We start from the raw sequence: 25,605 nt of genomic DNA, 5'->3' as shown, positions 1-25,605 counted from the left end.
GCTATAAGACACTGTTCAGATTGAAGACCATTTCTATTGTGGGTGCCTCCTCTTTCACTGCTTCTCTTTTTTCTGTCATCTGCACTGTTGTGATCAGATGTCAGCAGGGCTCAAGCTGTTATTTTTGTTAGGGTCTTATATTAGCCCTCACCACCATAGCGTGAGTGCCTCCCACCTAGTTAGATTGAAGAAAAAAAGAGAAAAGGTGGTCCCTTATTGATTCTCCAGATTTGAAAGCTAACAGTAAGAATTCACCTATCTTGGAAACAGTAACTGTGGGACAAATGGCCACCGTTGCTGCTAACTCTCAACATTTCATTATGAATCTCATAATATTTGGCATTTTCTTTAAGTCCCAGCTGCTTGAATCAGCTTATTACCTGAGAATCTCAGCTCTCATGTCTAATGAGAGTAAGTTTCTAACCCTCATGGCTGCAGAGAGAAGATTGATTCACATTTCCAAACATTTTGACAGCAGGAGAGAGACAAAATGAAACCGATTTTTTTTTAAATCTCATGAGTTTGGGGGCCTGACTCATGATTTTTGAGCATTTGGATTGGCATATATGGGTCACATATATATGCAATTATTAATCACTCAAAAAACGGAAAATAGTGAAAAACATCTTTTCTATCAGCCAAAATGACTTAGGATAGAATTACATTTTCAAAACATTGCCATCTTGCTGTGTGCATATGGACACATCAGCCTCTCCTTAAGATGCTTGAACACAACTTATTAACAAATACATGATAGGCTTTAGTATCATAGTTGTAAAATGTATTTCAGGTCAAGAGAGTGAATAATAGCATAGTTTTGTTTCCATGGCTAGTGTATGACAGAATTAGATCCAGTTAATTTTCTAGCCAGTGTATTTACTTCTCAAGCGCCTTTCCCTGTAACATTCTGTGACAGTGAATACATACTCTTCTAGTACCTATTTACTGGCAGGATCTCTGTTTGTACAGCAAAGTCAGAGGCATCAGTCAAGGGGCTACTGGCCTACGTACCATGTAATTTCCGCTCTCTGGCACTCTCAGTACCTGTCAAAGACAACTGAATTGTCTCATGGAATAGCATTTCTGTTGTGAAGCAGATGTCCCCCATGGAAGATCCACAGTGATTATTTTCAAGTGGCTAATTTGAAGGTAACTTGTCTCTTTTGGCTCCACACCATGAAAATGTCTTAACTTAACATGCTTAAGTACACTTGAGCGCGCTGGGATCATTTGACCATTGCGATTCTCCCTTGGTCAATATAGCAATAAGCTAAAAAGGATATGCATTAGTAGGCTATAAGGGGCAAATTCAGTTCCCTTTTCCACAGACACAAAAAGCCCTTTGCAGCATAAGCCATGTATCTCTGCTGCAGGACACGGTAAAAAGACTGTGTGCAGAAGCCCACCCCCACCCCGCCCCCCAATCCATATCAGCACCCTGTGTGGCCACACAGGAATGAGCAAGAGTAGGCAAGAGATCATCCAATGTGCAGAACACAAAGATCAATAGGGTCAAATAGCCCCTTCAGCTCTGGGGGCTGCAGCGACTGATTGTACTTGGCTGCCCTCTAGGGAACAAGGGGGGCAAGGCTTCTTGCCTCCTTCCCCTTTGTACACCTGCACAGAGGTGGCAGGGCCGGCTCCAGGCACCAGCTTAACAAGCAGGTGCCTGGGGCGGCCAAGGGAGAGGGGCGGCACCTGCGGCAATTCGGGGGCAGCAGGCCCCTCACTCCCTCTAGGAGCAAAGGACCTGCCGCTGAACTGCCACCGCCGATCGCGGCTTTTTTTTTTTCCAATTGCCGCCGCCAATCGCGGGCGGCAATTTTTTTTTTGCTTGGGGCGGCAGAAATGCTGGAGTCGGCCCTGAGAAGTGGATTGCAGTCTGGGACATAATAGGCAAGGAATTCCATTTCCTAGCTGGAGAAAGTATTCAATAAAATAGCTGACTCCTGTCTGCAAACACAAAGTCTTATTCATGAAATAAGAATGTTCTTCACCTGGTTGTCTATTTATTCAAGCTGGACTTTTCTTCCTGGGGTTCAACTTTAAGCTGAAATTCATCAAGAAAAATCTCAGGTTTTATTCAGGGGAAGTAGGAGAACAGGAACAAACACAGGAGCTGAGTTATAGCACCTGCACAGCTAAATGGCAGGTTGGTATTTGAACATGAGATTTGCCATTCTGAGACCTGTAAGATGCTCATAATCCCTACAGTGCCAAGTATATGATGTATAAAGAGAGCTTTTGGCACTGGGTACTTTAATAGATTTCTTGCAGAAAAATGGGATTGCATTGGAGAGCAGCTGCAACTGAGCAGAACATCAAAGGCAGCAAGAACAGTGAAAGGAAGGGAGCTTATTTACTTACCTTAAAAAAAAGTATGTTGCTTACAAATGTTACTCATAACTACAACTGAAACAGAGATGGCTGATCAAAGATGAAGGAAGGAGTGGATGGATTAGAAAGTGAACATTTACATTCAGTTCCTAAATTGTTCACCGAGATCTCAGTCTTGCAAGGTATTGAACATTCTGGCCCTGATCCAGAAAAGCATTGAGGCACGTGCGTAGTCTTATTGACTTCAGTGGGGCTACTCATATACTTCAAATTAAGTCTGTTCTTAAGGGCTTTGCTGGATCAAAGTCAGACTGTTCAACACCTGGCAGAATGAAGCCTCCAGGCCTATCTATGGTACATCTTGTTCGATTCCAGTTTTCTGTTTATTTCTGCAGCCACCTTACCCCTTCATGTTGTGATATTTTTAGCTCTCACAAACTAAGTAGGCTCAATACTTGGATAGGAAACCTTCAAAGAAAACCTAGAAATTTCATCCAAAGCCCCATCATAGAATAAGCAAGCATTGTGCTGTTGCAGTTGATCTATTTCTGGTGAGACAAATCTGAAGTCCTGACCACAGTGATCATCAACAATTTTATGGAACTTGTTTGCAACTCCGGAGGTCTTGACTCCTGTATTTTGACCAAAAGTACTATTTGGTATCTACATTCTATCTAAATTCCTCTTGCAGTTTTAAAAGGATACGGTATTCTTCATTTCCTGACACAGGGTCTGAAAACACTTACTATTAAGCATAGTGGTTACTACCCTGAAACCAATGGCTCTACTCAAGGTTCACTCAATAGTGTTTGCAGAACTGGATTTTAAGATCTTTTGTGCAGAGTTTCAATCCATGGTAAACAACTGTTTCTTTCCACTCACAGATGGCTGCACACCAGTGGTTTAGAAGTGCTTTAGTATACTTCAAGAATAAGTGTCATGTTAACTGTCTATTTAAGAAAGGCAGTCTCTACCTTTTAAAGAATATCCATAGTTTTTCTCACTCTGCCTGCTACACTGCTCCTATTCCAACATATTTTCCAAGAGTTAAAAGGTGGTTCCCTGTTTTTCTTCTTCTCAATTGTTTATATTAAATATGGATTTAACAGCCTAGCATTAGGCGCCCATTTGCTTTTTTGAAAACACCTTAGCTCTATTGTGAAAGGAGAATCAGACCCAATATTGTCACCATTGTCACTAATGTTTATTGTTCCCTTTACTTTATAAAAAATATACTATGTATATAGACTATATACAAAAACAATAACTTTCAAAGATTAAATATATTAAGAAGAATTATTTTTAACATAAATACCTATACATAAATTATTAAGAGGAAAAGATGATCACAGAGTACCATAAGAATTGTACAGCCATCTAATACTTTCCAAAGGTGAGTAGTAGTACTCCTTCCCCTCCAGTTCTGATTTTATTACAATTTTTTACTTGCCTACATGAACTTCACTGCCTTGTTGTTCAATTTTGCAAAGAACTCTCTCTCTATTTGGCTAGGTATCACCAAAAATAAGAAAATCTAAGTATTCAGTTCATTTGATCCATATTACATGTCTACTCTGAACTTGCTTCCTTTCTTTCTCAGTTGAAAGATCCTGTATTGATTATTTAAAATAAATTGATCTACCTCATAATTACATTGCCAGATACTTATATAGGCTGGTCACATCAGACCCTTATTAATATCCTACTCAATCATCTTGGAATGTGACAAAACCCAGTATTTTTCCATATAATATAACTTCATGTAAATTGGCAGAAGAGAGAATACCAAAGAATTTCTTTACTGAGAATTATTTCATCGTGGATCTATTATCCATTTTCATTTGAATCCTCTCCAAAAGGTGCACATATGGTATACATTTTAAATATCTATGTTCTTGTTAATATTGTGGTAGGCAGCATAAAGTGATAAACTAGGCTATAACTACAGACTAGACTGACTTTACACATGGCAGGAATCTAGTAGGTAAGATCCATAGACTAAAAATGACTATAGGCCTGTCAACTCATTTCCCAAATGTCCTAATATTTATACTGTCACTAGATTTGCCATTTACAGAAATTTAGAGAGGTTGCCCTTTTTACACATTCAGGGAATTTTACAGTCTTTAAGGTTGTTTCTACATGTATCTTTTGGAGACTGGAATGTTGTCCTTCACAGAATATATTTATTGTTCATATATAGCTATTAAAGTTGAGGGCCCGTTACATTTATGTTGTTTTGGATTGGGTTAAGCCTCATAGAAACTGGTGAGTGTAACAGCCAGGCTTAATTGTTAATAAATGTAAGAAACAATTAAGTTCCTTTATGGAACCAGTTAGCTGAAACTAATAGCAGCCAACTCCTAAAACAGAAGCACATGTGGGTGTGGGAATGTTGCTGGGTATTGTTTGGTGGAGGTGTGTATTTGTGTGAGAAGCAGGAGAAACAGCAGGGAAGCTGAAAGAGAAGCAGCAGAAAGCCAATGACCCAGCCAAAACAAGCACTAGGAACATGTCCCTGGGGAAAGCCTGGATACAGAGCTTTTGGGCTAAGTACTGGCTGGAAAGAGGCTTGGAACTGTGAGCAAAGAAACTGTCTCCTGCTGTTTGATTCCTGCTGTGTTCTGGGAAACAGCACTTTGTACATTTGTTGTAAGTAAACAGGATTGCATAAAAAAAAAACTTGACTCCAAAATCAATTTCTCCTCCTAACTGAAACAATGCACTATACCCCGAATTTCGGCTAACTAATTAGGTCAAAAAGGTGTAAAAATATTTACACTGCCCTCACTTCACTCCCTCATACTGAGATCCTGAATCAGTTTTTGCACAGACAGAACATAATTTCAGAAATAGCACCCACTGTCTGCAAATAAAGAACATTTTTTGATTGCCACAACTGCTTCAGTCAAAGGGAGGTGGCAATGGCATGGAGGTATCATCACACATACAAAAACTTCTGCACATTGATTTTCCCTTTTGGAGGTGGTGAGAGTCAGCCACTGCACAATCTCCCCCTACCTCTAACACCGTGATGGTTCTTCTGTAGGTGCAGGGATGCAGGGGAGGTAAAGACAAAAGGAAGGGGAATGTTCACTATGACTCCTGAACACCAGCAGTTAATGTCTCTGGCTTTTGCATGGTGCCTCTCACCCTCACTGGGCAAACACTGCTTCTTCTCCAGGTGAGATCTGTGAGAATGTCTGCTGGTGAAGGAAGCCCTGTCAGTGCCAGGGAGCCAGAGGAGGGCAGGCAGGAATCCCCCAGAGTCTGTGCAGAGACACTGGGCCTCTGAGCTGATCTTAAGTATCAGAGGGGTAGCCGTGTTGATCTGGATCTGTAAAAAGCAACAGAGGGTCCTGTGGCACCTTTAAGACTAACAGATGTATTGGAGCATAAGCTTTCGTGAGTGAATGCCCACATGCATCCGACGAAGTGGGCATTCACCCACGAAAGCTTATGCTCCAATACATCTGTTAGTCTTAAAGGTGCCACAGGACTCTCTGTTGCTTTGAGCTGATCTTGGGACTCTAGCAGATCCCTTGAGATATGTCCAGAGCTTGGCCTCATTGAAGTCAATGGGAGTTTGCGTGTTGACTTCAATGGGCCTAGGATTTCACTCCCATGTTTAGGGACCGAACCGATGCTCATTCTGAGGGGAAGGGAAAAAAACTCCAAGAGAAATTTCACACAATCTTTCTCCATGAAGAGCTCCCTTGTGAGGTTTTTACTGAAACAGGGGGCAATCTTCTGCCCTCTCCTCATCACCCAACCTTCCCCCTAGATGAGGTTGAAATAAGGGATCTTGCTGTCGCTACTCTTTGCTGTTGAACCTATTTATATTATTTCCATACACACACCCCAACAAGGTATTTTCTATCTTCAAAACTAGTTTAACAGCAAGGATGTGAGCAGAGTCAGGGGCTGAAGCAGCCCTTTCCCAGCAGGTCATCACGCACCATTTGCTGTTATTAGTTATTACTTCTGGATGCTTTTTCACTTTAAACAATATATATGCTAGCACTGTAATATTTTCTGTAATTGAAACACAAAAGGACAAGGGTTTTCTGTAAGATCTTAATCATAAATTGATTGTCTTGGACAGGACTAATCACTTGGCATTAAGCTAAGGTAGAGGCCCTTTCCTTTCAGCTCAGGCTGCTTTAGAACATTTCAAAGGCTACGATAAACACACTCTCTCTGATTTACACTCGATGTATTTTAATTTTGCTGCGTATTTCCAAAACAATTTTGAGTGATGTTATTTTGTGTGAAGCTAGGAACAAAAATGTCTTGTTAAACTTTTGAACTATGTATATATTTTCTTGGCAAAAGCCTAACTTTCCTGCACCAAGTAAAGAGATTTTACTGGAGCAGAACAAATTTTGTTACAAAACCCAAACCCATTAAAAATGGGGTTCAAACATAGAAATAAAATTAGGAGGTCTGACATTTCTATGGGTGTTCCTCAGAGATTCTGCAGTCTGTGGGGAAGACTCCCTCAGACTGGTGGGCTTCCCTTCCCCAGGATGTGGGGGAGATAGGTAAGGGAAGCCAGTCAGAGCTGTTGTATATTGCAAACAGAGCCCTCCACTGGTTCTTAAGAGCCAACAGAAGATTTTGGATAGGGAATAGGAAGGAGTTGATACCATTTTCACAAGGGGTAGAGAGGCTTGAGAACGTAACAAAGAACCCAGCAGCTTAGGGCAACTTTGCTGCCTCTGTCTCCTCATAATGTGTTAGGGAGAAGGAACTTTCCACCCCTGTAGACCCAAGCCTGGAAATAGGGTCAAGAGCCCTGCTAGAACTTCTACCTCAGGTCTGGGAAGAGTGAGAAGAGGTCCTTTCTGGAGCTACCTCTCAGGTCTGGGTGGGGGAATAAAAAAGAACTTCTAACCCCTCCTCCTTCAGGTCTGATCTTAACTGGGTATGTCTGTGTAGTAGCTGGGAGGTGTAATTCGCCGCTTCCTCGATGCACATATGATAGCTATTTTTAGATACTAGCTGGAGCAGAGCTATCACATGTCCTCCCAGCTGCTGTGTAGACATCGCCTTTGTGTAGAAGAATGCTCCAGAGATGCAGGGGGAGCATAAATGTGCTGGGAGCAAAAGGGCAAATGTGGGGTGTGCATTATTGGTATGGGATTTGGGGCATCTATAATAGGTGATTTTATTTTTTGGAATGGGCTAGAAGCTTCCGAGCCACCAGGCAGCACTTCATGCAAATTTGTGCAATTTTATCACCTTGATCAATTGGTCCTTCAGCCCTCATATAGATTGCGCCGATCACAACACGTCTTCCATTCTTCTCTTATCTTGGCCTTCCTTCTCTATATGTGGCCATGCCTTTTCATAATAAAATCTTTCCATCTCTTTGGAGGTCGGCCGAGTGGTCGTTTCAGTTCCTGTGGGTACCACTCAGCAACAGCTGTAGTCCATTGATTGTCAGTGAGCCTAGCTATATGCTCGGCCCATCGCATTTTACTGTACCTGCTTTCAGTGACATCCTGCACTCCACTCTGCTGTCTGATCACTTCACTGGGGACTCAGTCATGGATTGAAATTCCCCAAATTCTTCTTTCCATCGCCCTCTCCGTGACAGACAGTTGTTGCTCCTCTATCTTCGTCAGTGCCCATATTTCACTGCCATACAACATTGCTGGCAGTACTGTTGAGTTGAAGAGGCTGGCATGTGTTGCGTTGTTGGTTTTTCCTTGGAGGACATCCTTGATAGAATTGAATGTGTGCCAACCAGCTTTCTTTTTTCGTGAGAGTTTGCCTTCCTGATTGTGGCGCATGTTAATTTCTTGGCCCAAATAGACGTATTGTTCAACTTCTGATATTTGTTCTTCCTTGACTATTATTTGGGCTTTTGGCAAAGCATCAGACCGTATACATTTCGTTTTAGAGCAGTTCATTTTCAGTCCGACATGGCTGCTTTTTGTGTCGTTCTCGCAGCACTTTCTGTACTTCGATAGTGTTTTTGGCAATCAACATGATATTGTCCGCGAATCAGAGGTGGTTTAAATGCTCTCCGTTGATGCTGATTCCACCCTTCCAGTTCATCCGCCTCATTACCATTTCGAGGCAGACTGTGAAGAGTTTCAGTGAAACTATGTCTCCTTGCTTCACACCCTTTTTGACTGGGATGTGAAGGAGAGTGTCAAACAGAGTTATATCCATCGAGCAGTCAGAGTTTGCTTCCTTTAGTAGTTTGATGTAGTTTGTGTCGATGCTCAGTTCTGCAAGAGCTTTCAGCACTGCATTGATCTCTACGCTGTTGAATGCTTTTTTATAGTTGATGAAGGCAATGCATAAAAGGAATTTGTATTCCCTTGAGCACTCCAATAGCTGGTTTATAGTGAAGATATGGTCCAATGTACTGAAATTCCTTCGAAAACCTGCCTGCCCTCTCTGCTGCTGCTCGTCCAGACTCTGTTAGTCATTTTGTTATTATTTTGGTAGCTAGCTTGTAGACATGTGAGAGCAGGCATATTGGAGGATAATTCTTTAGATCTTCACAATCATCTTTCTTCTACAGCAAAATGGTGTTGGACTCCTTCCACCTGAATGGTATTTTCTGCTTTTCCAAGTAACAGCTAAACCTCTGAGCAAGGGTTTTTCAGAGGTCATGGCCTTCAGATCTTATCATTTTGGTTGTTAGTCCAGCTTTTCCTGGAGCTTTCCCTTCCTTCATTTGGTAAATTGCATGTCGAACTTTGCTGATGAAGACCGGGAGTGCATGCTTGTTGGTCTGTTGAAGTGTTGGTAGTAGGACATTTATTTGAGATATGAACAGTTTGGTGTAGAAATCTTTGCAGACCGCTTCCACCCCTGTTCTGTCAATGACTGGTTTTCCGTCCTTGTTCTTCAGCACCATTATTGTCGACTTGTACAGTGTCAATTCCCATTTGCATTTTTTGAGGCTTCTGCGATCTTCAGTGGTCATTAAGAGCCTTTCATTTCAGTACTTCTAAGTCCTCCTTTAGTCTTCTTATCTAGCTTGCAGAGGAGGGAGTACTCAAGTTTATCGCCATCATTTCGATTCATATTCCTTCACTTCTCTAGCAAATTCCTCGTTTCCTCCGAGATTCTTCCCTTCTCTCTTTTTGGACTTTCTTTCTTGGCTAATTTCACATATTGTCTCAACTTATCAGTGAAGTTTTTACAGTCCTCACTGCAGTTATCTATGAGATTCCAATCGTCCTTGGAAATGCTGGCTTTCAGGATTGCCTTGTTTAACATTTTTGGCCACTGTCTCTGATTTGCCATCTGTAGCGCTTTCTTCTCCACCTTGACATTGAAGTTAAGCTTCGCTCTGAGCAAGTGATGGTCACTACCGGTGTTGAATGATGGCACTACTCAGATGTCTTGTACAATGCACCACTTGTCGATCAGAATATAGTCGATCTCCTTCTTGTTCTTCACATTGGGTGTGATCCATATTCACCATCTCTTGGCCTTTTTCTTAAACCAGGTGTTACCAATGAACATTTCTTTTGTCTCTGCCAGAGTTGCCAGTCACTCTCCTCATGAATTCCGTTTGCCGATGCCAGACCTTCCAATGAACTTTTCGCCTTCTTTCCCTCTTCCAACTTTGGCGTTGAAGTCTCCCATCACAATTGTATATGTGAATTTTTGAGCAAGGGTTTCCTCAAGTTTCTGATAGAATTCTTCCACATCATCATCTTCATTTGTGCTTGGGGGAGCGTAGATCTAGATAATCTTGAGGGTGCTGTTCTTGTTCAGTTGGAGGTACAGCACTCCAATGCGTGATGACTTGAACTTGCAGGAGATGATTTTTGAAGACCATTCCTTGTTGATGATAAAACCAATTCCTCCAACAGTTCTCATGCCTTCTCCTTTTCCCAACATGATGGTGCCTCTGTCTCTCCACTTCACTTCCATCTCCTTTCTTTGTTATGTTTCAGAGAGACCAAGGACAGCGCAGGCTGTCCTTGCCTTCTCCTCCATTATATGGTTGATCGAGTCATCCCTCATTAGTGTCTTGCAGTTGTAGGTACACACTGAGAGGGCAGTCCTTTTTCTGGCCCCTGAGATTCTTAACAGCCTCTCGTCAATCGAACTCAGCACCGTTGCTGCAGAATGGATCGAGGGACATGCAAGGAACTGGGGCCTATTTATTCATGTTGTTTTAGCCATTTCTTCAGCCACATGCTGGCTATGCTGTCAGTGGCAGGTTTACCTCCTCAACTTAGCTAGTACCCAACCTCAAGAAGGAGGACAACTGTCCCCTCCCTGGCACCTTAATACCATGGTAGGACCTACTGGAGAATACACTCCGTTATCATCACTGTCAGACAAGCCAGGGTCACCGGTGCGCCGCTTTCAGGCATTGAGATAGGATTATGCAAATTTAAAATATACTTTTTTGTCACAAGACGGTGGCAAGTACGGAACCCATTCATCAAAAAGAATTGATTTGGATAGACAGCCTTTTTTTTTTTTTTTTTTTTTTAAAGAAACTGAGCTTAGCAGTTTGTTTTTTAGGTTCACGGATACCAGAAGTCACATGGTATGAGTCACATGATAGCTTCTGGGAGCCTATTTTCTTGAACTTTCCCAGTGTAATGTGGTAGATCAGCATTTCTATTTGCTGTGGGGCTCTCTCCGGGGGATAATGTTGAGCTGAGGTCTGCAAGTCCATTTAATAAAAAACAACAACAAAACTTTCACCAGAGGGCCCATTTATGACTCTTAGCAAATGCTCAACTGTCCACAGAAAACAAGTCCTGTTCTCAAACAGAAATCCACTTCCAAGTTTTAAAGAGTATCTTTTCCACTATTGGCTCACCTGCTGTTATGGAGGGGCATCAGTTCCCTTCACAATTAAGTTTGAAACTGGCTTCCTGTTATAATTCTTTCTGGGATGGTCACTGCCTCATGTCTGACTGTACACAGCCTGCATTCACTCGTCATTGACACTCACATAGGCTAACAGACTCAACCACCATCTTCATATCCTCCAGCAGCCAGGCCCACTTTGCTTCCAAAACAACCCGATGCCTCTGCTGCAGCTACACCATGGGTGCATGCACCTCTTGATGTTAGCCTGCAGCTATCTAGGCACTCTTCTGTGTGTGACAGACCCTCAGACATCTCTCTGTGGCTTGAGCAGATGTGCTCCTACTGAATTGTGGATCCTACATAAAATTCCTGATAGAACATGACTCAGTTCTATTGCATTTTTGACATATTAGATTTTAGCCACAACCATGAGGAATGGTTTCCATAGAATCTGATCTTTGCCTACCCAGGAGTGCAGGGGAAGGAAAGCATCTGCCTTCTTTTCTCCTCCTTACACATCTCTTTTAAAAAGCGTTATTAAAAACCGTACACAATGAAACTTATCATTCTAACTGAAAAGGAATCTTATAAAACAGAAGTGTTGGTAAATGTGTCATATGTACATTTAAAAAGAAAACTTCCTTCTTCCTCCCTGGCCCTATCTAGACTAGATCATGTCTGAAAATGTGTTAGCCGATACATTTTTAAACATTACTTTGCACTACTGTAGAAACAGCTTAACACCCTTAAAATGAATTAGCTGGACACATGCTCGCTAACATCTCTTAAAAAGATGTTACTCTCTGTCCACGTTTGTTGCAAAGTTGTGTTTAAAAAAGCGTTAGTTTAAACATTTTCAAAATGTGACCTATTTTCCTAGTCTAGATGGGGCCTTTTTGTCCTTTCCAAATTCAACTTCTCTCACCTAAATTCAACCTGCAAATAGGAATTTCCAAGACAGACATTAATTCTATTTCTGGTTTCAATCAAAAGTCAAATGATCCCATGTGTAATTCACAGTGCTTAATTAATGTTGCTGGGTTTTCCTGCTCTGCGTTAGGTTGACCCCAAAACTCTAATTGAAATTCATAGGGTGCTAAGACACCAGAATCAGAAATAGCAAAATAAGCTGGAACTTGTGTGAATTAAAATTCACAAAGCTTTCCCAGTCCTAGCTTTTAATCACAGGTAACATAAATGATGTTGCAAAACAGGCTTATTAAGCTAGGTAAGTCTTCAAGGGACAATAAAGATATTAAACATTTCAGAGAAAAGAAAGGCCGTAGAAATATTTACTGAAAATTATTATAGTTCTTTAGGACCCTACATTGCAAACACTGATGCATGTACGTAACTTTAAGCTCATGGGTAGTCCCATTAACTTCAATGGAAGTACTCATATGCTTAATACTAGGCACATATGCCTAAGTGTTTTCAGGACTGAGCCTGAGATCCTATGCACATGGATTAAATCCATACCTTCCAACTGTAGCTTTTGAGTTCATTCACAATAGGACCCTTGGGAAAACAAACTCAGAAATAATAGATGGTCCTGGAAAAATATTTTGAGTGCATAAATAACTTGATAGGGGATATTTTTAAACTTTGGAAAAATTTTGTCATTGAGGCAGGTTTAAAGATTATGTAAAAGAAACATGAAGCTTGATTTAAACTTTGGTATATATTGCTTGAGGGAAGAAAGGGTGTTGTTTTCTTACTACAAATGTGGTTTAACTGACTTCTCTCTTTCACTGCCATCCCAATTCAAATTTGGAGAGGTTCATTTTATTATGAAAAGAAAGAGGACATTTCATGTCAAAGGTGGATTCTAGTGCTCTGTAAAATAGCATCTGATCCATTCCTCACATTTGACATTGAATTGTGTTTACTTTATATGGATAAAAGAAGCAGCTCTGTGCTGTCAAAAGAGGAGTGCACTGAGCACAATGTGCCTGATTCACCATTGTCCTGCATCTTGCATAGTCATTTACACAAGAGCAAAGTGAGGGCCCGGTAGGTGTAACACTATTAGATCAGAAAAGTAGTGTTTTACACCCACTTTTCACATTGTAAATAATGGCATGAGGTGCAGGGCAATAGTGAATCAGGACTGAATGGAGAACAAGGCAGTGCTGGAAAAACTGCAGTGAGTGGAGAAGAGCAAGGGGGCCCATGTTTTACTCCCTGTTGCACTGGTGTATGTGAGAACAGGATTTGGCCCACAGCTTATAGTGCAGATCTGAAAGCTGAGGGAGATGCTTGAGAAAGAGACAGACAATTGAAGACCTGTAAGCACTGAGAAATTACAAGGCCTTCTTTCATAGTACAGAGAATTATGGTCCAGATGAGAGACAGAAAGCGAAGGGGTAGGGCTCTAGAAGTATTTGAGAAGACAGGATGTGGTACTAGGACAGTCATCTATGTTATAAACTTCTGATTCAAAGCAACATTTTCTATAACTTGTCCACGAGGCATTGTAACTTCGAACAGTTCCAGCAGGGCCGCCCAGAGGATTCAGGGGGCCTGGGGCAAAGCAATTTCGGGGGCCCCTTCCATAAAAAAAAACTTGCAATACTATAGTAACATGTATTTGGAAATGTAACAAATAACCAGTGAAATACATTCAAAAATTAATTTTTAATAATTTGAAAATACACAAAATACATTATTTAAAAACATTAAATGCTTTAATGGTATGTATACATTTGCAATTACATAATGGGCTGTCGCTGGGTGATGGTGATGGTTGGTGCCAATGAGCTGTTGCTGCCTGGGGGTGGCGCTACTGTTGCCCAGGGCTGGGTGCGGAGCTGGGCTCTGGGTCAAGGGTGCCCAGCTCACAGGGGCTGGGCTCAGAGCTGGGGGTCAGGGCTGTGGGGGGTAGGGTCAGGGGGTGCCTGGCTCAGAGGGGCTGTGCTCAGAGCTGGGAGTCAGGGCTGGGGGGGGGATGGGGTCAGGGGGGTGCCAGGCTCAGAGTGGCTGGGCTCGGAGCTGGGAGTCAGGGCTGTGTGTGGGGGGGTGTCTGGCTCAGAGGGGCTGGGCTCGGAGCTGGGGGTCAGGGCTGTGGGGGGGATGGGGTCAGGGGGGTGCCAGGCTCAGAGGGGCTGTGCTCAGAGCTGGGGGTCAGGGCTGTGGGGGGATGTGGTTGGGGGTGCCCAGCTCAGAGGGGCTGGGCTCGGAGCTGGGGGTCAGGGCTATGGGGGGGATGGGGTTGAGGGGGGTGCCCGGCTCAGAGGGGCTGAGCTCGGAGCTGGGGGTCAGGGCTGTGGGGGGATGGGATCGGGGGGTGTCCGGCTCAGAGGGGCTGGGCTCGGAGCTGGGGGTCAGGGCTGTGGGGGGATGGGGTAGGGGGGTGTCTGGCTCAGAGGGGCTTACCATGCTGCTTACTCCTGCCTCCCCTCTCTCCTGGAACCTCAGTGCACTGCGTCCAGGAGTGGCCCTGGACAGCGCTGCAGCGGCTTGGCTCCATGGGACCTGAGCTCCTGCCGCTTGGCCTGGAGCTTGGAGCCCCGTCCCCTTACCACGCGTCTCCGAGCGGGAGGAGCTCAGGCCACGCGGCTGCAGCGCTGTCCAGGGCCGCTCCTGGACGCAGCATGCTGAGGTGCTGGGGAAAGGCGGAGGCGGAGGAGAACCTCCCACATTCTCGTGGGGGCTCCTGCGGGGCCCGGGGCAAATTGCCCTACTTGCCCCCCCCTCTGGGCGGCCCTGAGTTCCAGAGAACTTTAAAACTCAGAGTCTTTATAAGATTTTCCCAACCAGGAGGAGATACTCTTTGTGGAAGAGTCCTATAGAATTTAAAAGGAATGAAATCAATAGGGTTCACCAAAGCCATTCACAAAATTTGTAGAATTTCACAGAGGAGGAGATATTTTGTATAGGTTTATTTAAGCCATCCTATATGGAATGCTATGGCAAGGACAAAATGCTCTATTCAGTTCTACAGACAGGTTAAAAAATACCATAGAAAGGTCTGCCAAGTTCTCTAGGATGCTGCCCAAGCAATATATTAAAAATAGTAGAGAACCTTTAATATGGGTAAAATCTGGAGTGCCTACAATATCTAAGCCAACTTAGTGCAGGGGATCTCTGTAAATGTCAGGAAAAGATTGAGGACCAGAGCCTCACACCCGCATTGGCCCGGTTATGCTGCATAAGAGGACCAGAGTGGCATAAATGAGCCCTAAAAGCTACCTAGCTGGCAGGGGAGTATTGCTGCAGCTCAGGCATCGTGGAAGACTGCCATAAAACTACCTTCTGAGGAGCTCCTTGCAAGCCCCTCTAATTTCAGTGTAGACATACCCTTAACTAGGCCCAGGGGCCTCTCTCCAAGTTATGCCAGGGGCCTCTCCAGCCCCTGAAACCACCCAGGAGGGTGCAAGGATGGTTTAAAACCACCATAGGCCCCCACCCACTCTCAGAGGCACAGCACAATCTCAACCTGAATCTCCCCTCCCAAGGTGCAGAGCATCAGCACAGCACTCCATGGGCTATAGCAGTAGCCAATGCCACTGTGTTTCCTCACCAGCCACTTGAGATACAAGATGGTTGGGCCACAGATCCACATAATCACAGACCGACTGGACACATTCTTGCTCCTCTTCCAACACCTCCTCCCCCCAATCTCCACTCCACAGGGGCTGATGCACCTGTGGGACTTCTCCATTGCTGAACCAGTGGGGACAAGCTATCAGCAGAAACTTGGTCATTACACTGTGTGGGTCTTTCCATGCCAGTGCGGGAAGGAGAATTTCACAATTTGGATTTACAAGAAGTGAGCCAAGGTCCAAAATATTATTAAATAGACATGTTAATTTTACTAGTATCCTTGTGATGATAAAATACACTGCATACCCTTAATAGGTGCTATATTTATAATAGAGATTTATATGTATCTGAATGTATACTTACCTTGTGACTTAGGGAACTATTCTATTCCCGCTTACCAAGCTGTAAAATAGCGAATAGAGTTGTTAAATAACAGATTCACATTGAGTAGTACCATACTCGCAGAGTAAGGTACTATTTAGCGTGCGGGTGGCAGAATCAGATCGTAAGTGATTTGCACTAGGTTACACAGGAAGTTTGTGGTCCAGTCACAAGTAGATAACAGATCTGACTCCAAGTCTTGTGCTTCAACCATACAACCACACTCCTCTTTAATATGAATGGTATGAATTATGACTAGTAATATGTGATGCTTAGGAAAACTATGTTGTTGATGAAGATCAAAAGCTTAAAAACGCAAAGAATATTTTCGCTGGGTACTGAAAATGAATAGTTAAGTTAGCCTCAAGGACAGTTGGGTCATCAACTGCAGAGGCAACAACAAAGGCCACCACATACTGGAAGCAGAAATTGAATCCACAATCAGGTCCTTGAAAAACAACAAGGCTCCTGATCTAGCTGATATATCACCTGCAGTGTTAAAACACGGTGGATGAGACATGGTCATGCTCTGTTGAAACTATTTAACCTCATTGGGATGAAGGGTGACATCCCTGAAGACTGGCAACACTCAATTGTTGTATCACTTTAAGAAAGGTGACCCGAAAGACTGCAGCAACTACAGAGGAACAACTCTTATAAGTATTTTCTAAGCAAGGTATTATGTAGAGGGATTCTCGGCCGAATGAAAAGAAGAGCACAGGAAATCCTTTCTGAGTCACAAGCTGGCTTTAGATCTGGATGTTCCAGCATAGATCAGATTTGTTTTTCATCAAATCTTGCAGAGCCAGAGTTCAACGAACCCCTGTATATCACATTCAGTAACTTGAGGAGAGTATTCAATTACCTTAACAGAAAGGCTTTGTGGAAAGTATTCACAAAAAGTTTAATATAACAAAAGTGTTAAAACAAAAAGTACACATTTAGCAGCAAGTTGATTCAAATACTAAAGACTCCCTATAGCATAGCTTGACATGCATAATGCATGCAGGGGAAAGCTGACAGAGTGGTTTGAAGAGCAAACTGGAGTCCAACAGGAATGCATACTCAGTCCAATACTTTTTGCACATCTTGTCCAACTCCCTTTGTAACACTGGTGGCAATTGCAGGATATATTTATTTTCTCCAGACCATTCATGATTTTATGACTTCTATCATATCCCTGGCTCCTTACTTATCTCTCGTCTAAGGCCAGGTCTACACTAACCCCTTAATTCAAACTAAGGTACGGAACTTCAGCTACGTGAATAACGTAGCTGAAGTTCGAAGTACCTTAGTTCGAACTTACCTTGGTCCACACTCGGCAGGCAGGCTCCCCCGTCGACTCCACGGTACTCCTCTCGCCGAGCTGGAGTACCGCAGTCGACGGCGAGCACTTCCGGGTTCGACTTATCGCGTCCAGACTAGACGCGATAAGTCGAACCCAGAAGTTCGATCGCTCGCCGCCGAACTACCGGGTAAGTGTAGCCAAGGGCTAAGTTGAACAGTGCCAGTCTTTTTAATCTCTCCTAGTACAGCAGCTTTTTCATACTCCTAATAATTTTTGTTGCCCTTCTCTGTATTTATTTTAATATATTTTTTTTTTACATAGGGCAACCAGAACTGCATGCAGTGCTCAAGGTGTGGACATACCATGAATTTATATAATGGTAATATGAAATTTCCTGTCTGATTGTCTATCACTTTCCCAGCAGTTCCTAACATAGTTAGCTTTTTTGACTGTTGCTGCACATTGGGCAGATGTTTTTAGAGAAATACCCATGATGACTCAGATCTCTTTCTTGAGTGGTAACAGCTAATTTAGACCCTGCCATTTTATATGTATAGTTGAGATGATGTTTTCCAATGTGCATAATTTTGCATTTATGAACATTGAATTTCATCTGCCATTTTGTTGCCCAGTTACCCAGTTTTGTAAGATCCCTTTGTAATTCTTTGCAGGCAGTTTTGGACCTAACTAGCTTGAATAATTTTGTAGCATCTGCAAACCTTGCCACCTCATTGTTTACCTGCTTTTCTGGATGATTTATGAATACGTTGAATAGCACAGGTTCCAGCACAGATCCTTCAGGGACCCCAGGAACTCTCATGCATGGTCAGAACAATATGAGAAGTTCCCTGGCTGGGCTAGAGAGGGAAGACCCTGAGGGAAGTCCCCAGCAGGAACCTCCCCTCTGCAGTGGCATAGCCAGGTTCTAAGAGCAGGGGGAGCAAACATAAAAAAGGTGCCCCCCCCTGGCTCCTCCTCTGGCCACGCCCCCTGGCTCCTCCAGCCATGCCGTGCCCCCCTTGGCTGGCTCCTCCGGCCACACTGCGGCCATGCTGCGCCCCCCCTCGCTCCTCCGGCTGTGCCACCCCCCCCCCCGTGGCTGTAGAGGGAGGCTGGCAGAGGACAGGGGGTTTGAGGGGACGTGGAGGGGAGGGATGTGGAGGGAGGGTGGCAGAGGATGGGGGTACGAGGGGAGGTGAAAGAGAGGGAAAGGCAGGGGCACATGGGAGGGGTACACGGGTATGGAGCTTGGGGAGGCGTTACCGGGGATGGGAGTGGGCTGGGGTCCCTGGGGCTCTCTGTGCAGAGGGGGCTGGAGCTGCCCCTGGGACCGGGAGAGCCTGGGAGTCCGCTGCCTGCCCTTCTGCTGCTTCTTTCCAGGGCCCGGCCGCTAGGCCCGGCCCAGCCAGCAGCAGAAAGCAAACCCCGCTGTCACTGCCTCGGAGGGGCTCGCCGCGTGCAGCACCAACCCAGGCTCAGCGCTGGCCCTACCCCTTGGGGGGTGGGGGCAAAAGGCAGCGATCCCCACCAGGCGTGGTCCGAGCAAGCTGCAGCCCGGCTCGCCCGCTCAGCCCGGGGGCGCTGCCCTGCCCGGGGCTGCTGGCGGAGCCTGGCTGTGGGCGGGTCACGCTGACAGGCCGCAGCGGTAGGGGGGAAAGCGCTCTCCCCTCCTCGGGGGAGTTTTATTCCGGTGAGCTGAGGGCGGTGCCAAGGCTCCTGCTGGGAGTGACCGGCTGCGGGTCCGCCCAGTGTGGCTGCCGCGAGGAGGCGGGGGAGACCCTCCCTGCCCTGGGGGTGTCCCGGGACCCGGTCAGTGCAGGAGGCGGGGCGGGCACCGAGCTGCCCTCACAGCGGGCTGTGCATGGAGCTTGCCATGAGCAGCGCAGAGCTGCGGCGTCCGCTCCTCCACCATGCACGGGCTCTGCCACTGCCTCTGCTTTGCGGCCGCGCTGGCGGGGCTCTCCTGAGCCAGCGGGAACTGCTGCCTCTGCACCGCGGAGTGCTCCAAGGGGCCCGGCCGCCAAACCGTCCGCATCAAAGTTGTCTGCAGCGGCGGGGAGGGAAGGGGGACTTGCGGGCCGCCATGCTGCGCCCCCCCTCGCTCCTCCGGCCGTGCCGCCCTCTCCCCATGGCTCCTCCAGGTGTGTTGCCCTCCTTTGCCTGCAGGAGCCCAGCGCTGCCCGGCAGACCAAGCTTCAGAGCGGAGCGTGGGCCCCGCTTTTCGAAAATGTGCTGAGGGGAAGCGGCTGCTTCCCCTGCACCCCACTAGCTACGCTACTACCCCTCTGTCATTGACCACTTGTTGAGAGATCCACCAGACTTGATAATATCTTTGAGTATGTGAGTATGAATACAGCATTTGCTAGCGTGTGAGCTCACTTAGGTTTTGGTCTTTGTTTGTGATTGTAACCTTAATAATCTACTTAGTAAAACAATACAGACAAGACCATTCTTTGTGTGTTCCTAGAGCCTCCAAATCTAAGGCCTTGTTTACAGGTACAGTGCTTCTGCAGCACATCTGGTGAAAATACTCTATGCTGACGGGAGAAGCTCTCCCACCAACATAGTGCTGTGCACATGAGCACTTATGTTGGTGTAACAGCGGAGAGGCTAACAGAGGGAGTTTGACTGGGATCTGTCTGAGAATAGGTACACTAAGGGCTGCATTACGGGGGCTGTGTTGGTGAGTATCTGTCTGTTGTGGGGACAGTTCGTCAGTTTGACCATGTGCTTGATTGTTTGAAAAGTGTGAATTGGGAGTGCTTTGTTCCAGGTGGGCCTGATCGTTATAAAAAGGCAGCCAGTTGCGAACCAGCTGAGCGGCGAACAGAGGGAGTTTGACTGGGACTTCGCCTGGGGAGAGCCCACTGAGGCTTTCTTCTTGCAGGCTTCTCTGAGTAGTTACTCCAACAGCTGAGGAAGCTCTTAGAAGGAAGGTAATATGGATGGTGAGCGATCAGCTGTTATGACCTGCACAGGATGTGCCATGTTTGTCTTTCTTCCACAGGACAGAAGCAACTTTGTCTGTACAAAGTGCAAGCTGGTCTCCATAATGGAAGAGAAGGTTCAAGGTCTGGAGAAACAAGCATCAACCCTGCATTGCAAAAGAGAAAAACTAAGATTTCCTGGACAGATATCAGGATATGCTTCTATGGGCACAACATTCTGAAGAATCAGAGCAGGCTGCGAAGCAGGGACAGAAGGATGGAGAAGAAAAGTGGCAGCATGTGACCTCCAGAAGAAGAAAGGGGAGCATCCATGTATCAGTAATGCAGATACAGGTGAGCAACCGTTTTCATGTTCTCTCCACAGGTACTAATGCAGAGAGTGGACTAGATGATACATCTGAAGGAAGGGAGCAGAAGGAGACTCCACCGATTGGAAGGCATGAGATGCACTGTCCAGGGGATGGGGATTCCATGACCACCGCTCCCAAGAGAAGGAGGCGGGTAGTGGTGGTCAGGAACTTCCTCCTAAGGGGGACTGAATCATCTATCTGCCCTCCTGACTGGAAAAACCGAGTGTGCTGCTTGCCAGGAGCTAGGATTCACAATGTGATAGAGTGACTGCTGAGACTCATCAAGCCCTCGGATCACTACCCCTTCCTGCTTCTCCATGTGGGCATCAATGATACTGCCAAGAATGACCTTGAGCGAATCACTGCAGACTATGTGGCTCTGGAAGAAGGATAAAGGAGTTTGAGGCGCAAATGGTGTTCTCGTCCATCCTTCCTGTGGAAGGAAAAGGCCCAGGAAGAGACCATCGAATCATGGAAGTCAACAAATGGCTACACAGGTGGTATCGGAAAGAAGACTTTGGATTCTTACACCATGGGATGGTGTTCCAAGAAGAAGGATTGCTAGGCAGAGACGGGCTCCACCTAACGAAGAGAGGGAAGAACATCTTTGCAAGCAGGCTGGCTAACCTAGTGAGGAGGACTTTAAACTAGATTCACCAGGGGAAGGAGACCAAAGTCCTGAGGTAAGTGGGGAAGTGGGATACCAGGAGGAAGCATGAGCAGGAGAGCACAAGAGGGGAGGACTCCTGCTTCATACTGAGAAAGCAGGACGATCAGCGAGTTATCTTAAGTGCCTATACACAAATGCAAGAAGCCTGGGAAACAAGCAAGGAGAACTGGAAGTCCTGGCACAGTCAAGGAATTGTGATGTGATTGGAATAACAGAGACTTGGTGGGATAACTCACATGACTGGAATACTGTCATGGATGGATATAAACTGTTCAGGAAGGACAGGCAGGGCAGAAAAGGGGGTGGAGTTGCATTGTATGTAAGAGAGCAGTATAACTGCTCAGAGCTCTAGTATGAAATTGCAGAAAAACCTGAGAGTCTCTGGATTAAGTTTAGAAGTGTGAGCAACAAGGGTGATGTGGTGGAAGTCAGCTATAGACCACCAGAGCAGGGGGATGAGGTGGACGAGGCTTTCTTCAGGCAACTAACAGAAGTTACTAGATCACAGGCCCTGGTTCTCATGGGGGACTTCAATCACCCTATCATCTGCTGGGACAACAATACAGCAGTGCACAGACAATCCAGGAAGTTTTTGGAAAGTGTAGGGGACAATTTCCTGGTGCAAGTGCTGGAGGAACAAACTAGGGGAAGAGCTCTTCTTGACCTGCTGCTCACAAACAGGGAAGAATTAGTAGGGGAAGCAAAAGTGGATGGGAACCTGGGAGGCAGTGACCATGAGATGGTCGAGTTCAGGATCCTGACACAAGGAAGAAAGGAGAGCAGCAGAATACGGACCCTGGACTTCAGAGAAGCAGACTTTGACTCTCTCAGGGAACTGATGGGCAGGATCCCCTGGGAGAATAACATGAGGGGGAAAGGAGTCCAGGAGAGCTGGCTGTATTTTAAAGAATCCTTACTGAGGTTGCAGGAACAAACCATCCCCATGTGTAGAAAGAATAATAAATATGGCAGGCGACCAACTTGGCTTAACAGTGAAATCCTTGCTGATCTTAAACACAAAAAAGAAGGTTACAAGAAGTGGAAGATTGGACAAATGACCAGGGAGGAGTATAAAAATATTGGTCAGGCATGCAGGAGTGAAATCAGGAAGGCCAAATCACACTTGGAGTTGCAGCTAGCAAGGATTGTTAAGAGTAACAAGAAGGGTTTCGTCAGGTGTGTTAGCAACAAGAAGAAGGTCAGGGAAAGTTGGGGCCCCTTATTGAATGGGGGAGACAACCTAGCGACAGAGGATGTGGAAAAAGCTAATGTAGTCAATTTTTTTTTTGCCTTTGTCTTCATGAAGGTCAGCGCCCCGTCTACTGCACTGGGCAGCACAGTATGGGGAGGAGAAAGAAGTGGTTCAGGACTATTTAGAAAAGCTGGACGAGTACAAGTCCATGGGGCCAGATGCACTGCATCCGAGAGTGCTAAAGGAGTTGGCGGATGTGATTGCAGAGCCATTGGCCATTATCTTTGAAAACTCCTGGTGATCGGGGGAGGTCCCAGATGACCGGAAAAAGGCTAATGTAGTGCCCATTTTTAAAAAAGGGAAGGAGGAGGATCAGGGGAACTACAGGCCAGTCAGCCTCACCTCAGTCCCTGGAAAAATCATGAAGCAGGTTCTCAAGGAATCAATTTTGAAGCACTTACAGGAGAGGAAAGTGATCAGGAACAGTCAGCATGGATTCACCAAGGGCAAGTCATGCCTGACTAACCTAATTGCCTTCTATGACGAGATAACTGGCTCTGTGGATGAGGGGAAAGCGGTGGACATGTTATTCCTTGATTTTAGCAAAGCTTTTGATACTGTCTCCCACAGTATTCTTGCCAGCAAGTTAAAGAAGTATGGGCTGCATGAATGGACTAGAAGGTGGATAGAAAGCTGGCTAGATCATTGGGCTCAATGGGTAGTGATCAATGGCTCCATGTCTAGTTGGCAGCCGGTATCAAGTGGAGTGCCCCAAGGGTTGGTCCTGGGGCCCTGCCTGGGATGATTTAGTTGGGGATTGATCCTGCTTTGAGCAGGGGGTTGGACTAGATGACCTCCTGAGGTCCCTTCCAACCCGGATATTCTATGATTCTATGTCATTCAGGGGGGTGGTTTAGTCACATCCCTGAGGGACATAAGTTATGCTGACATAGGCTGTAGTGAGACATAGCCTAAGGGTGATTTCCAGCCTACTGATCTTAAAGCTGTGGCCACACAGGAGCTGGACTCGCTGATTTAACACAGAAATATTAATCAATTCAATTTAAAATTAAGGCTACAACTGAGTCTCAGGAGACCTTGGTTTTATTTCCAACTGACCTGCTGTGTGATCTTGGGCAAGTCACTTCACTTCTCCATGCCCTTTCATCCCTTTGTCTGTCTTGTTTATTGAGCTTGGAAGCTATTTGGGACAGGAAGGAACTGTCTCTTGCTATGCGTACATACAGTGTTTAGGACAATGTACTTGGTTGGGGCCTCTAGGTACTACTGTAATACAAATAATAAATATTACATGTAGCCTTTTAAATATGTGTTCACTAGACCTTTTCAGAACCTAGCTCCTTATCTGGATTACTTACCTGTATGTCTCCTATCATGTCTAAGCCCAGTTCATGTTGGTTTCTTGATTTATAATGATCATCAATAAAAATAGTTTCAAATAATTATTATCTGAAAAGGGGGCTCTTTGGATTAACCAGATTCAAGTGTAACTTCACTTAAAGACTGGGTTCAAATATAATATTCTAAAAATTTTACTTTCCCCAGATCATTTTGTCCATTAATTACTCTCATTTCAATTGTTTTGTTTTTTTAAACTGAAGGAAAGAGTCTTGGTTTCTCAGCTATGAAAGAATTCCGTATTGCTAGTACAATAAGATGCTCTCTGCATTGGGGATAATTAGACAGAATAGTAAATTCAACAAGGTATCTTGGAAATCTTAGATTCCTTTAGAATGACCATAAAATACAGTGCTAAACCACTGTCTTTAAAATCTAACCAAAATCATCATGTATTGTTGAACAGCTGTGATTAACATTGTGAGGCAAAGTATTGAATCTTGAAGGAAAATATTGCTTTGTCAGCCAAATACACAAAGCATGAACTCCCAAAGAGGCTTAACATACTGGATAATGTGAGATTAATTATTTAGAACTAGAAGTATGCTTATGTGACATATGCAGTCAGCATGTAGAGTAGTATTAGAGTAGTAGAAAGTGAAGAATTTTTGCTCAGGTATGCATTTTAAAACACTTTCTTTCACAAAAGACGCTTTGTAGTGTTGCCACCTAACTATCATATTTCATGAACTTGTTGACATTTACAGTTAATATTTGAAGATGCCAGTATTAAGTGTCATCCCAAACTTAAATGATACTATTGGGCAGTGATACAAAAGGATAAGAGTCAAGAAATTCACAATTATATTTGGCAATCCAGATTATTTCCTTGGTTATTTAAGAGTCTCTTTTGGTGGGTCCACGTACATTCCTCTCCTGTTTTCTTTGCAGGTCTCACAGGGTATGCCTATTGTACACCTGGGAGCAAGCCTTCGAGTCTGGGTCTACAGACTTCAGTTGGCAAGGTTCACACTAGCACACTAAAAATAGTTGTGTAGTTGTTGTGGCTTGGTCAGGATGGAGCACAGACTCTCCGCTATCTATGTGGTTGACTCACAAATCTACCTTTCCACTCTGACCTTTCAATTTCTATCCAGTCCCAAACCACAGGCTATCTCTACACCTTCTCCTCCTGGATATCTCACTGTCATTTTAAATTCAACCTGTCCCAAACTGAACTCCTGGGGTGGGATCCTGTGCCCCCGTGCCAGGCCCTTTATACCATTTAAGAGGGGCTGAGAAGCACAAAGGGGTCCAAAAAGCCTCACATCTGGCCAAGAGAGGAGTCCCCTGGTGCAAGAACAATGGAAACAGACATAAGGCTTTCTCCCAAGGATTCCTTACTAGCACTGGTGTAAGGGGTAAACTGGGGACAGGGCTGTGGATTAGAGGGCCATCTTGGGGTGAGCCACATTGCTGCAGAGATTCCAGACAACATTGCTAAACATAGGGCAGCCCAGGAAGGCTGACTTAACTTAGACAGGCCCCCTTTGACGTAAGCATGCGCAGAATCCCCAAATTTGTTTTTACAAAGTGAAGCCAGTTCTCCATTTTTATATAACAACATGCATGTATTATAAAAGCTACATTGTCATAGCTTCAGTGGGGTGATGAGTGAGTTATGCTGGTGGGAGGTGTCAAACATCTGATTTTGACAGGAAAAGTAG

The 25,605-nt window shown here is 44.9% G+C and overlaps 1 long non-coding RNA gene across 1 annotated transcript in view; it reads right to left on the bottom strand.

Annotated features, from left to right (window-relative positions):
• Positions 1-25,605, bottom strand: part of LOC122173523 (uncharacterized) — a 42,455-nt gene that overhangs the window by 2,304 nt on the left and 14,546 nt on the right. The window lies entirely within an intron of this gene.

The sequence above is a fragment of the Chrysemys picta genome, chromosome 3, assembly GCF_011386835.1.
Source record: "Chrysemys picta bellii isolate R12L10 chromosome 3, ASM1138683v2, whole genome shotgun sequence".
NCBI lineage: Eukaryota > Metazoa > Chordata > Testudines > Emydidae > Chrysemys > Chrysemys picta.
Note: the sequence above shows the minus strand (reverse complement) of the source record. Positions and strands in the feature narration are given on the sequence as shown.